The sequence below is a fragment of the Adiantum capillus-veneris genome, chromosome 1 (assembly GCF_014529385.1).
Source record: "Adiantum capillus-veneris isolate H3 chromosome 1, ASM1452938v2, whole genome shotgun sequence".
Classification (NCBI taxonomy): domain Eukaryota; kingdom Viridiplantae; phylum Streptophyta; class Polypodiopsida; order Polypodiales; family Pteridaceae; genus Adiantum; species Adiantum capillus-veneris.
Window position 1 is genome coordinate 87,052,974 of NC_140931.1, and position 11,804 is coordinate 87,064,777.

Consider the following 11,804-nt stretch of genomic DNA (forward strand, 5'->3'; position numbering starts at 1 on the left):
AAAATGATAAAGTGGAAGAGGGAGTGTGGCTGCATAGCATGGACAAACTGGGGTCCACCAATAAAATCATAGCTCAGAGTTCGTAGCTCAAAAAAATATGATAAAATTTGAGGTGAAAGTTCAGCTCACGAGCTACAAATTTTGTTTGTATCACCTTTTAAAATTCGGGGAGCATGTGATCTTTAAAAATTCAGCAAAACCGACTGTTTTTTCCACTGCACAAGGTCCTTGTGAGGTCCTTCTTTGGATGATTCTTTTGAATACCTCCAAGAGTGAGCTCCCCATGGTGCATGCATGCATTCCACATACCCTTGACCTTATTTGGTAGGTCTATAATTGAAGATATTGTTGAGATCATGATATAAGTGAATAATACAACTAAGAAAATCAAATATTGAGGGGTCTAAAAAAAATATGTACATGTCAAATATAAATAATATAGGTGGAAACAATATAAAGGGGTCAAAATAAATCTCTCTCATTATAAGTCTACCATAAAAAGATGAATATTTTTGGTGGTCTAATTTATGAGAGTAATAGAGAATAGATGTAGGAAGGAAAAAATCACAATACACATAAATAGAACTAGTTTTTTTGGATTTTTGTTGGGATGGAGTTACACCAAAAGTAAGGGAAGCTTGCATGAAATTATTTATATATGGAATAAAGAGTATGCAAAATGGTAAGAAAAAATATGGTAATGGTGAGTCAATGTACATAGCATAAACAACACACACCTAAGTATAAATATTTAAATAAATACCAAAATAATTATGAAAAATCATTTTATTTAGGCCCTATATACAATAAAATATTTAAACACAAATGGGCCATAATATACTTATATTTTTTATTTATTTTTTGCTCAACTAGCCCAGCGACTAGCTAATTGAGGGTTTTTAAGAAATTATAGGGAAAGTCCTCTAACTCACACACGCCTATATACAGTGAAATGGTAGGGATAACCAAAATGTTTGAGTGATTTGATAGGGTGAGGTAGCTTACTATGGCAACTATGGAAAGCCGAAAAACGGCTATCATTAGCCCTCCCCCAGGATGATGGTATATTCATGTATCATCATAAAGCATCTTTTCCAAAGAGAGTGCTTCAGAGTCCTTGATGAGGTCTTCATTGTTTGGCCCCTCAGAATTTTGTTTTGAGTTACACTCATGCTTCACGGAACAATACCTACATGAGATAGCTGCCTTTTGACAGATCTTTGGTAGATCCTTTGGTAGAAGGCGACTCAAATAAGGCTTCAAGCGATACCCGTTTACCTTCCTAGAGTGCTCTTTCCCATTCAAGTCCATAAGTTGATAGTAACTTGAATTGAAAGCCTTCTTAACTATGTATGGCCCTTGCCATCTAGTTTTAAATTTGGCATCAAAACGATTATCGAGTCGATTGTCATACCTTAGCACAAGATCTCCTTCATTGATGCCTTTGTCCTTTAGTTTCTTGTCAAGCTTCTCCTTCGCGTGCGTAGCTTTCCTCTTGTAGCACTCGTATGCTGCTTCTCTTTTCCACTCAAGCTCAGCTAGGGTAAGAAGTCGATCCATCCATGCTTCTTGATCATCTTGTGCTGCTTTTCCATGAAGTCGTATTGTTGGGATGTTGAGCTCAATTGGTTGTAAAGCCACTTGACCATAGACCAAGTGAAATGGTGTAAACTCCGTGGCTTCCCTATATGTGGTTCGATACGCCCACAAGGCACCATCCAAGAAGTCATCCCACAACTTTGTCTGGTTTCTCACCATCTTTCTAATGATGCCTGCAATGACACCATTAGCTTTTTCTACCAGACCATTGGATTGGGGATAGTAGGGTGTACTATGACGATGTAGAATGTGAAGTTCTTCACAGACCTCTGTGAGCAAGCCCTTTCTAAACCCTGGACCATTATCAGAAACAATCTCCAAAGGTGTGCCAAATCTACAACAAATATGAGTGTAGACAAATTTGCTCACTGTCCTCTCATTTACCTTTGCCACACTTTGTGCTTATACCCATCTCGTCATGTAGTCTATGGCCACCAAGATATACAATTTTCCATTTTTAGTCCTGGGCAATGGACCCATAGCATCAATGCCCCATTTTTCAAACGAACCATTCGCAAGGACTAGCTGACGTGGACCATGTAACAGACGCTTGTTTCCATTAATCTGACAATTGTGGCAGCTTTTACACCAATGTTGAACATCAATGTGCAAGCTTGGCCAAACATATCCGGCAAGCAAAATCTTTTTTTCAGTGAGTTCCTGTGCAAAATGACCACCACACGCTTCCTCATGCAAACCTTTTAGAATGGCTGGGATTTCCTCAATAGTTGGTACTCTTCTGCACACTTGATCCTTCCCTCTTTGATAAAGGGATCCTTCTAGAAAGAGATACGCGCTTGCCTTTTTCATGAGTCTCCTTTTCTGAGCCTTCGTGAAGTCTTGTGCAAACTCACCCTCCAAAATGTAGCTAATAATGGGAGTCAATGACTCCAATCCCTGGTATCTCGGTTGCTTGACAGTTGCTGCCACATGATGACCTGCACTTCTTTCTCAACACATGTAACTGCTTGTTGTGCAAGTAAATCGGCATCTTCATTCTGTTTCCTAGGAATATGATATAGTTGCACTTCTTCAAATTGATTAAACAATCTACGAATGGCATGAACTTTTGTCCTTAGGCTTTCATTCTTGCATGCCAAAATGCCTAAAATTTGCTTCACGATGAGAAGTGCATCCCCTTTGACCATGAGACGTTGTATACCTTGGCCAGTGCATATCTTTAAACCATGAAGTAGTGTGTCATATTCTGCTTCATTGTTGCTAGTTGAACCTGGTAGATTGACCTTCTCTTGCATGACCACCTCCCCACTTGGGTTGAGCAATACTAGCCCTCCCTCTGCTTTTCCTGTGACTCGTCGAAAAGCTCCATCAAAGAACAAGGTAAAAGCATTAGGAATACTTTTAGGTGGTGGCAATGGTAGGGTCTTTACTTCAGGCACCTTAATTTCCTTCTCATGTACCTTATAAGTGAGAATCCCTGCCAATTGTGCACGCACACTATCCTCTACCTTGAAAGAGTATTGAAACTCTTGCAACTCCATAATCCACTTCGAGATCCTAGTGCTAAGATTCATTTGAGATGACACCCAAGGAAACAAATTTTCTGCAGTGAGAATTACAAAAGGTTTTGGTAGCAAGTAGGATCTAAACTTTCTCACCGCAAACATGAGAGATAGCATCATGAGTTCTGCCTCCGTGTAGCCTCTCTCCAAAGCATTCATGACCCTACTAGCAAAGTAGATAGGTCGCATCCTGGTACTCTGGGGATCTTGTTGTAATAAAACTGCACCAATTGTTTCCTTCCCAACACTAGAGCTAACAAAGAATGTGTACTCCCAACAAGGAGGCATGAGTGTTGGTAGCTCTGACAGGATGACTTTAATGTTACAAAATTACTCTTCAAGCTCATCAGACCATGCAAATTCTACTTGTTGTGTCAACTTTTGCAAAGGATGAAGCAACTCTGAAGCTAATTGAATAAAGCGTGACATATACTTCACCTTTTGAATGAATGAGATGACCTCTTTGATATTCTTGGGTGATGGGAGCTCAATGAGAGCCTTTGCCTTTGAAGGATCCACCTCAATGCCTTTATAGGAAACCTTGTGACCAAGCAAGATCACTTCATCCTCACCTATGTGACACTTGTCGGGGTTGAGTTGACCTCCCATGTTGTAGAGCTTCTTTAAACCTTCTTCTACCATTTGTAGATGCAATGATTTTGAGCTATAAATGCAAAAATCATCAATAAAAACCCTAATGGACTTTCCAAAGAATGCTTGAAACACCATGTTCATGAAGCGTTGGAAAGTTGCAGGAGCATTTGTCAGTCCAAATGGCATGACTCTAAAAGCATAACAATCCCAAGGAGTGATGAAGGTTGTTTTCAACTGATCTTCCAATGTGATACCTATTTGAAAGTAACCCGAGTAGCCATCACACATAGTGTACTTTTCATGACTAGCTACCTCATTTAGTATCTCATCCTGAAATGGGAGGGGAAAGTGATCTCTTTTTGTTGCCTCATTGAGTGGACGGTAATCCACACACACCCTCCACTTGCCGTTCTTCTTGGGAGTGACAACAACGGGAGAGACCCACTCTGAATTCTCCACTGGATAAATGAAACCTGCTGCTAGAAGCTTTCTTACCTCCTTGAGTAAAGCTTGCTCCTTGATGACTCCTAGCCTTCGTAGCTTCTGAGCCTTAGATGTGGCCTCTGGCTTCAACTCAATTTTGTGTTGAACAGCATCTACTCCACGCACATCGGTGTAATCTTTAGCAAAAATCCTAGGAAATTTCCGTACACACCTTTGAGCTCCTCTCTTTCATCCTTTGTAAGTGTTGTAGATAACATACCTTCTAGCATTCTTTCATCTTCCACTTTTTGGTTTTCTTGGGAACCTACCTCTTCCAAACCTGGGCAAGAGGTCTCTTGGTTGTTTGGATTAAACCTTACCCCCATGAATTCGATGGAAGATTCCTCTTCAGTAATGCTGTTGCTACGTATACTTTCTCCTTCTGAAGTGCTATCGGTCCAGCCTTCCTCCGTCTCACTTTGAGATGATTCTGCATGAAGCTCCTCTTGGCGTTGCTCCTTCATGTCAAAGACAACCTTCTTATGATTTTCATTCATGCAAATTAGCTTTCCACTCTCCCAATCCTACAAAGCTCGCATTTTCATTAGCCATGGTCTCCCTAGGATAAATGGGTAACCATTTCCTTTGGTAGACATGACATAGAAATCCACTGCCTTCTTAATGCCAAAGGCCTCCACAGAGACATTTTTACAAATGCCTACACACCTAGCTTTGCTATTGTTTGCCATCTTGACTTTAATTTCAGGTGTCTCATGGATGTGCATGCCTAGTTTTTGCATGAGTCCCTCTGTCATGATGCAAATTTGTGCACCCCCATCCCCTAGACCTTTCCTAACCAATCTTCCTTTGATGTAACAATCTAGCACAGGTGTAATATCCTCATTCATTTCAGCATGTGCAATTTTTACAACAGGCACACTCTCTTTTACCTTTCTCCTAGTGCTAACTGCCTTTGTTAAATCCTTCCTAACTTGTGGGCATAATACAAGAAACTGAGGCCATGTGATATTAGGACCCTTACCTCTCATGTCTTCCAACAAGTTGTATGGAGCCATACCATGTCCAAGAGGGAAGTCTTGGATATTGATACGACGTCGAGTCCTCTTAGCTTCATTGGTCTCCTTTGCCTTCTTACCTCGTCCATGGTCACTCTGTGATGTGACACCTTCTTTCTCCTTCCCTTTTCCACGGCCACGCTTAATGCCATTTGCTTCCATGTCAACCTCTTTTGAATTTGTCACCTCTACCACATGCACATTTGTGTCTGGCAAAGGTGTAACTCCTTCCACTCCTTGTGGAGGTGGTCTTGCTCCATTTGGCCTTTGTAGAAGCCGTGGTTGCTGACTAGTTCCTTCTCCTGCATTCATCACTGGGTAATTCAAGTTAGGTCTCCCTGGCTCCCCATGGGGCCAAGGACAATTATACATCCCATGTCTAGACTCACCGCAATTCCAACATTGCAAGACTCTCCTAGGTCGTGAATCTCGCTCTTCAGACTTCTTTGCTTGTCCCTTTGGACCTACAGCTTGTGCAAGGTGAATTGACAAGCTGCTTAGAGATTCATTTAACTTCTCAATCACTTCCACCGTTACCTCAGGAAGCTCCTTAGATGTTGATGCTTGTGACTTACCTTTGGGTCTAAGACCTTCTATTGGAACCTCCCCCCTTAAGCACTTGAGTTTCCTATATTTCTCAGCAGCCCTAGTTTCAACTGCTTCAAAGGTAGCAGGTGCACCGGCCTCAACTTTTATCTTAAGGTCAGGAAAGAGTCCGGCTATGAACCTGTCCTTCTTTAGGAACTCTGCACCATCACCAGGGTTAGCAACATTTCTCACCCATACAGCCCAAAGACGTAGAAACTCTTGCTTGTACAAGTAGTAATCATCTAAGTCTTTTTGCTTATGAGAAACAATGTCTTGCCATATCTTTTGAGTGTTTTGGGGATCAAAGAAGTATCTCTTGAAATGATTCACAACTTCCGTGTAATTCCCTTTAACTTCCTCAGGCAAAGAGTCAAACCAAGTGCTAGCATCTTTCCTAAGGACCACCTCAAACTCTCTACACGTTCTTGATCAGTTACTATCCTCTTGATACGACAAGACATCTTGAAATTTGCTAAAAATAATTCTGCATCCTCTCCAAGCTCTCCAAAGAAAAGAGGATATCCAGACATTTGGCGTTGGCTCTCCATTGAATTGATTTCAAAGAGACAACACGTTTTTGTTTTTCTTAAAAAAAATTCACAATAATGTTTTCTAAATTGCAATCTATTCTACAAAAAAATAAAAATATTCACATCAAATGACCTATGATAATCAATAAGAGGCAGGATCACAGGGTTTGGTGATGCGAGAATTTCTCCTACTCTTTGGGCACCAAACATGAACACCATACGTTGTTGAAAATGGATTTTTCTACTAATTGCAATGTTTATTCTAATGTGTGGAGTGAAATGAAAGGGAAAAACCTCTATTCTTGGGCCATTATCCATGGTCTATGCATGACCTAATTCTTAAAACAAAACAAAAACAGAGACGTCCAAACTAAGGTCGTACCTAATGAGAGGCAAAATAAAAGGATTTACTGATGCGTTTATCTCTGCCAACCTAAGAGGACCTAAAATTCTACAAATTACACGTTGAAATTGCAACTTAGTACTAACAATTATGTGTACCTTTTGCCTTGCAATGGGAATGAAGGGATCATACAAATTCTCATGATTCATGCAAGCTACTTGATTATGCTAAAGGTTGAGCCTTCAAAAAAATACACAAGCCGTCCTCATTGGGGGCACCAATTTGAGGCGGTCCGGGGCGGGCAACAAGAAGAGCGGCCTCTAAACACCCTTCGAGGCGCCCGTGCTGCTCAATTGAGGCTGGGGCAAGCACAATCAGAGATAACAACAACCCACAGCCAGAAACCAAACAAGAAAAGGGGCACCTCCTAGTTGTAGATGCGAACTAGGACGCACGTGATATCTCCTTGTACTCAAACGCACAAAGAGAGAGGAATGCAAGATAGCCACACACACCACACACAAACATTCACCACGCCACAGAGAGGTAAAGTGCACATATCAACTTGAGCAACTTAGTCTTAGCCTTAAAGACTAGATGCACACAAATAAAGCTTGATGAGAAATAGAGAGACAACACAAAACTTAACCTTCTTGCCAATACACAAATTGTCTTAGGGTCACGGGAGCCCTCTCACCGAGCACCCTCTTACAATTGACCTTTTAGGCAAACAATTCAACAAGCCCTCAAACCACCAAGCAAGAAATGGCACAACAAACTTCAAGGACAATATACCTTCAACCACCTGATGAGCCAACATATCAAGTCAATTTGGAGAGAAGAGTCGTAGTTGCAGCATACAATTGCACCCAAAACTATAAATCTTATTTATGCACAAGAGTAGGCTACAAGTGTGGTGAAGAGTATGGCATACACTCCACTCCTCTAGATGGCATAACTAACTTCAAGCTTCTCCATGCACCTATGTGTAGTGATGGAATAGAGCACTCACAATGAACACACTCTACACAACTAGGCTTGACGAGTGGTGTGTTATGTGTTGAGAATGGTGTGGTGTAGTGTGATCATGTGATGGTTTACAAGGGAGAGAAGGGCTCTATTTATAGGTTTTAGAAGCCCCGATTAGGATTAGGCCTAATCAAGTTTATTTGAAGGAATAAAATATTATGCATATTTTTATTTTTATTTTAATGAGGGTGGGTCTCTCTTGTCCTTTGAGTCACATGGATGTGGGCTCAAGGGAAGAGAATTATTGAGGATGAAAGGAGAGAGGATTGAGTGAATAATTTGGGAGTGCCTACTCTAGTAGAGGGTGCATTTTACAATAAGGTTAGTGGTTAGTAGTTAGTAATTATCACTCAAAGATATTTACAAAATCATTCACCAAATGGTGAGATATATGATGAGAAAAGTTAGAGAAGGGATAAGCTTGTAAAGCAAGGTTGAAGCTTGGAGAAGTTGACATTCACCTCTTTACAGCACCGGTAGAAGAAGCGATCAGCATGGCGAAGTAGCGCGTGTAGATGAATCTATGTTATCTTCAAACCTTCGAAAATTCATGATAAAAGCCTTCATTTGTAGAGGTTATCCTTGGATTTTTGCTGATTTTTTCAAGTTCTTTAAAAGGTGAAGAGAGTATGGTAATATGGACATATATGTAGAGAGAAAGGGGGACACATAGGGTGTAGAAATGGAGGATGAAGGCTATGGAGGTGTGAGAGATGTGACAATGGTGAAGAGGGTGAATTAGGACATGGGAGTTGCAGGTTTGGGAGTGGGAAGGAGAGGGAGGAGTGTGTGTGAAAGACGAAAATGATAAAGTGGAAGAGGGAGTGTGGCTGCATAGCATGGACAAACTTGAGTCCACCAATAAAATCATAGCTCACAGCTCGTAGCTCAAAAAACTATGATAAAATTTGAGGTGAAAGTTCAGCTCACGAGCTACAACTTTTGTTTGTATCACCTTTTCAAATTCGGGGAGTATGTGATCTTTAAAAATTCAGCAAAACCGACTGTTTTTTCCACTGCACAAGGTCCTTGTGAGGTCCTTCTTTGGATGATTCTTTTGAATACCTCCAAGAGTTAGCTCCCCATGGTGCATGCATGCATTCCACATACCCTTGACTTTATTTGGTAGGTCTATAATTGAAGATATTGTTGAGATCATGATATAAGTGAATAATACAACTAAGAAAATCAAATATTGAGGGATCTAAAAAAATATGTACATGTCAAATATAAATAATATAGGTGGAAACAATATAAAGGGGTCAAAATAAATCTCTCTCATTATAAGTCTACCATAAAAAGATGAATATTTTTTGTGGTCTAACTTATGAGAGTAATAGAGAATAGATGTAGGAAGGAAAAAATCACAATACACATAAATAGAACTAGTTTTTTTGGATTTTTGTTGGGATGGAGTTACACCAAAAATAAGGGAAGCTTGCATGAAATTATTTTTATATGGAATAAAGAGTATGCAAAATGGTAAGAAAAAATATGGTAATGGTGAGTCAATGTACATAGCATAAATAACACACACCTAAGTATAAATATTTAAATAAATACCAAAATAATTATGAAAAATCATTTTATTTAGGCCCTATTTTTGTGTGTGGTCGTGTAGGGTGTGGTCGTGTGTCCGACCACCTAGTGTGGGAGGACACCTCTCAGTGTTCTTGGAATGTAACCTTTACAAGCTAATATAAGGAGGTGCCAGACGGGAGAAAGGCACGCTCATTTAGTCTCAATCTTGCTCTACATTTGGGTACATCACATTGGTGGAGGAGACGGGCACCATTTCTTGATCGTTATTTCTTTCATTTCTTGCTACGCACTGCATAGGCGATGGCATTCACCTTAGAGCCAGACTAGAGCCCTTCCTTCCCTCGCCTCGCTATCTCAGTCTCTCTTCCTTTTGTTCTTGAAAGCTATACCTAGTCTTCGAGTCCCTCTTCTGCTGAAGGCGAAGCTCTACGAGCTTGCTTCCTTCGAGAATAGTTCTTCACTTTTCGGTGCCGTCATCATCGCTGCTGTAAAGGCTGCCCCAGCTCCTCCTCCTCTTGCAGCGAATAAGATGAAGAAGGATGTATCGGAGAAGGCCAAGTCTGCCACAGCGAGGAGAAAACCTGAACCTGCTCACCACTGCTCAGATTCTAACGCATATTTGGCCCACTACTGTGCTCGCCTTATCACCCTCAACAACACGCATGAAGACAGTGCTGCAAGAAAGTCTTGCCATGAACTTTGAAATGCTACCAAAAGATAGAGTAGAAGCTTCCCATGCACCTCCAGCTTGTATTGTAGCGAACAATCAAAAGACCCTTCAAGCTGTTCCTCGTCAGGAATCAAATCCATGAAGGGCTTACTCCTCTACCACATGGAGACTCAAGTCCACATATTCACGAGGATCTCAGGAGTAGAACAAATAAAGAGAGCCAAAAAGGAGTTACTGCAACAACATTGCAGAGGTGCCTTTTTTGCCGACAGGAGCTGCCTCATGAATTGTAATAAGTGATGGCGTTTTCAGATTTTGTTATTTGCATCAAGGTTTTTTAGTTTATCCCCCAAGCAAAAGTTTCTCTAGTTCTTCAATAAAGAACCATTGCACCAAACCCCTTTGATGAGATTCAATGTATGTCACAAAAAGATCCCATCTTAACCAATGCAGTCTTGTAGTCATTCCTCGTGTAGCCATTAGCATCGGGATAGCGACCAGATGCTTTGCCTATGTCGGGATGTTGTCTTTGTCAAGTCGAGTCCTCTCAGAACCTAGCCACTAAGCCGTTGTAAGCTCACTCCCCCCGCATGAGGCATTGGAGTTGATCCTTTCCTGTCGAGTCCATTCCTAGCCCAGAATTGTAAAAAGATGTCCATCTTTTTCTCCCTAAGGGGGGAGGTGTGGTGTGTGGTCGTGTAGGGTGTGGTCGTGTGTCCGACCACCTAGTGTGGGAGGACACCTCTAAGTGTTCTTGGAATGTAACCTTTACAAGCTAATATAAGGAGGTGCCAGACGGGAGAAAGGCACGCTCATTTAGTCTCAATCTTGCTCTACATTTGGGTACATCACACTATATACAATAAAATATTTAAACACAAATGGGCCATAATATACTTATATTTTTTATTTATTTTTGGCTCAACTAGCCCAGCGACTAGCTAATTGAGGGTTTTTAAGAAATTATAGGGAAAGTCCCATAACTCACACACGCCTATATACAGTGAAATGGTAGGGATAACCAAAATGTTTGAGTGATTTGATAGGGTGAGGTAGCTTACTATGGCAATTATGGAAAGCCAAAAAACGGCTATCACTACCTACAAAATACACACAATTGGACTAAGAAACTAGCAATATTGAGAAAGTTATACTTGCTACTCTAAAATGTATCATATTCTTCAACAATCAAAAAACTCAACCATCATCATATACTATGCTATATAGCATATTAGGTCCCCCTAAAATCAAGGAAGATTAGCTTTATGTTATACATTATACTTACACAATCGAAATTGAATTTGGATATCAAGAAAGCCACCAAAAAAATCATAAAAGTGCTAATTTTGGCCAAAAAAACAGGATTATGCAATTCTTTTAAATTGGTCATAACTTTCAATTTTGATACTTAGCTCTCCCTACAAGCATCAAAACATGTTGGGAACTATGAAGGCCTAACCTCTAGCCATCTAAACCTCACAAACATGAAGTTTAGAGTGGTATAGTTGCCAAAAAATTGAAAAAAAAGTCAAAAACGGGACCCGTTTTTTCACACAGTTTAGGTTCAAAAATGTTGTGCAAGAGTAAGGTTAATGGTGAGATCGATACTCCAAAAAAAATACTAAGTTTTTTTCAACTCCTAAGGCAACTTTGTGGATATATAGCACGTAGAAATTCATTTTCATACTCTTCAAATAATTCAAGAAAAATGGTCACTTAACAGGACACAAAAGTGTCCAAGGACATAAAAGTGTCCTGTTACCGTTCTAGTGTTAAACAAGATGTAAGTGAGGATTTCAATCTATTTTTTGATTTTGTTAAAGCATGTTGGACACAATTATCGACAACTATGCAGTTGGCTAATGGTGAGTACTTCAAGGTGGATAA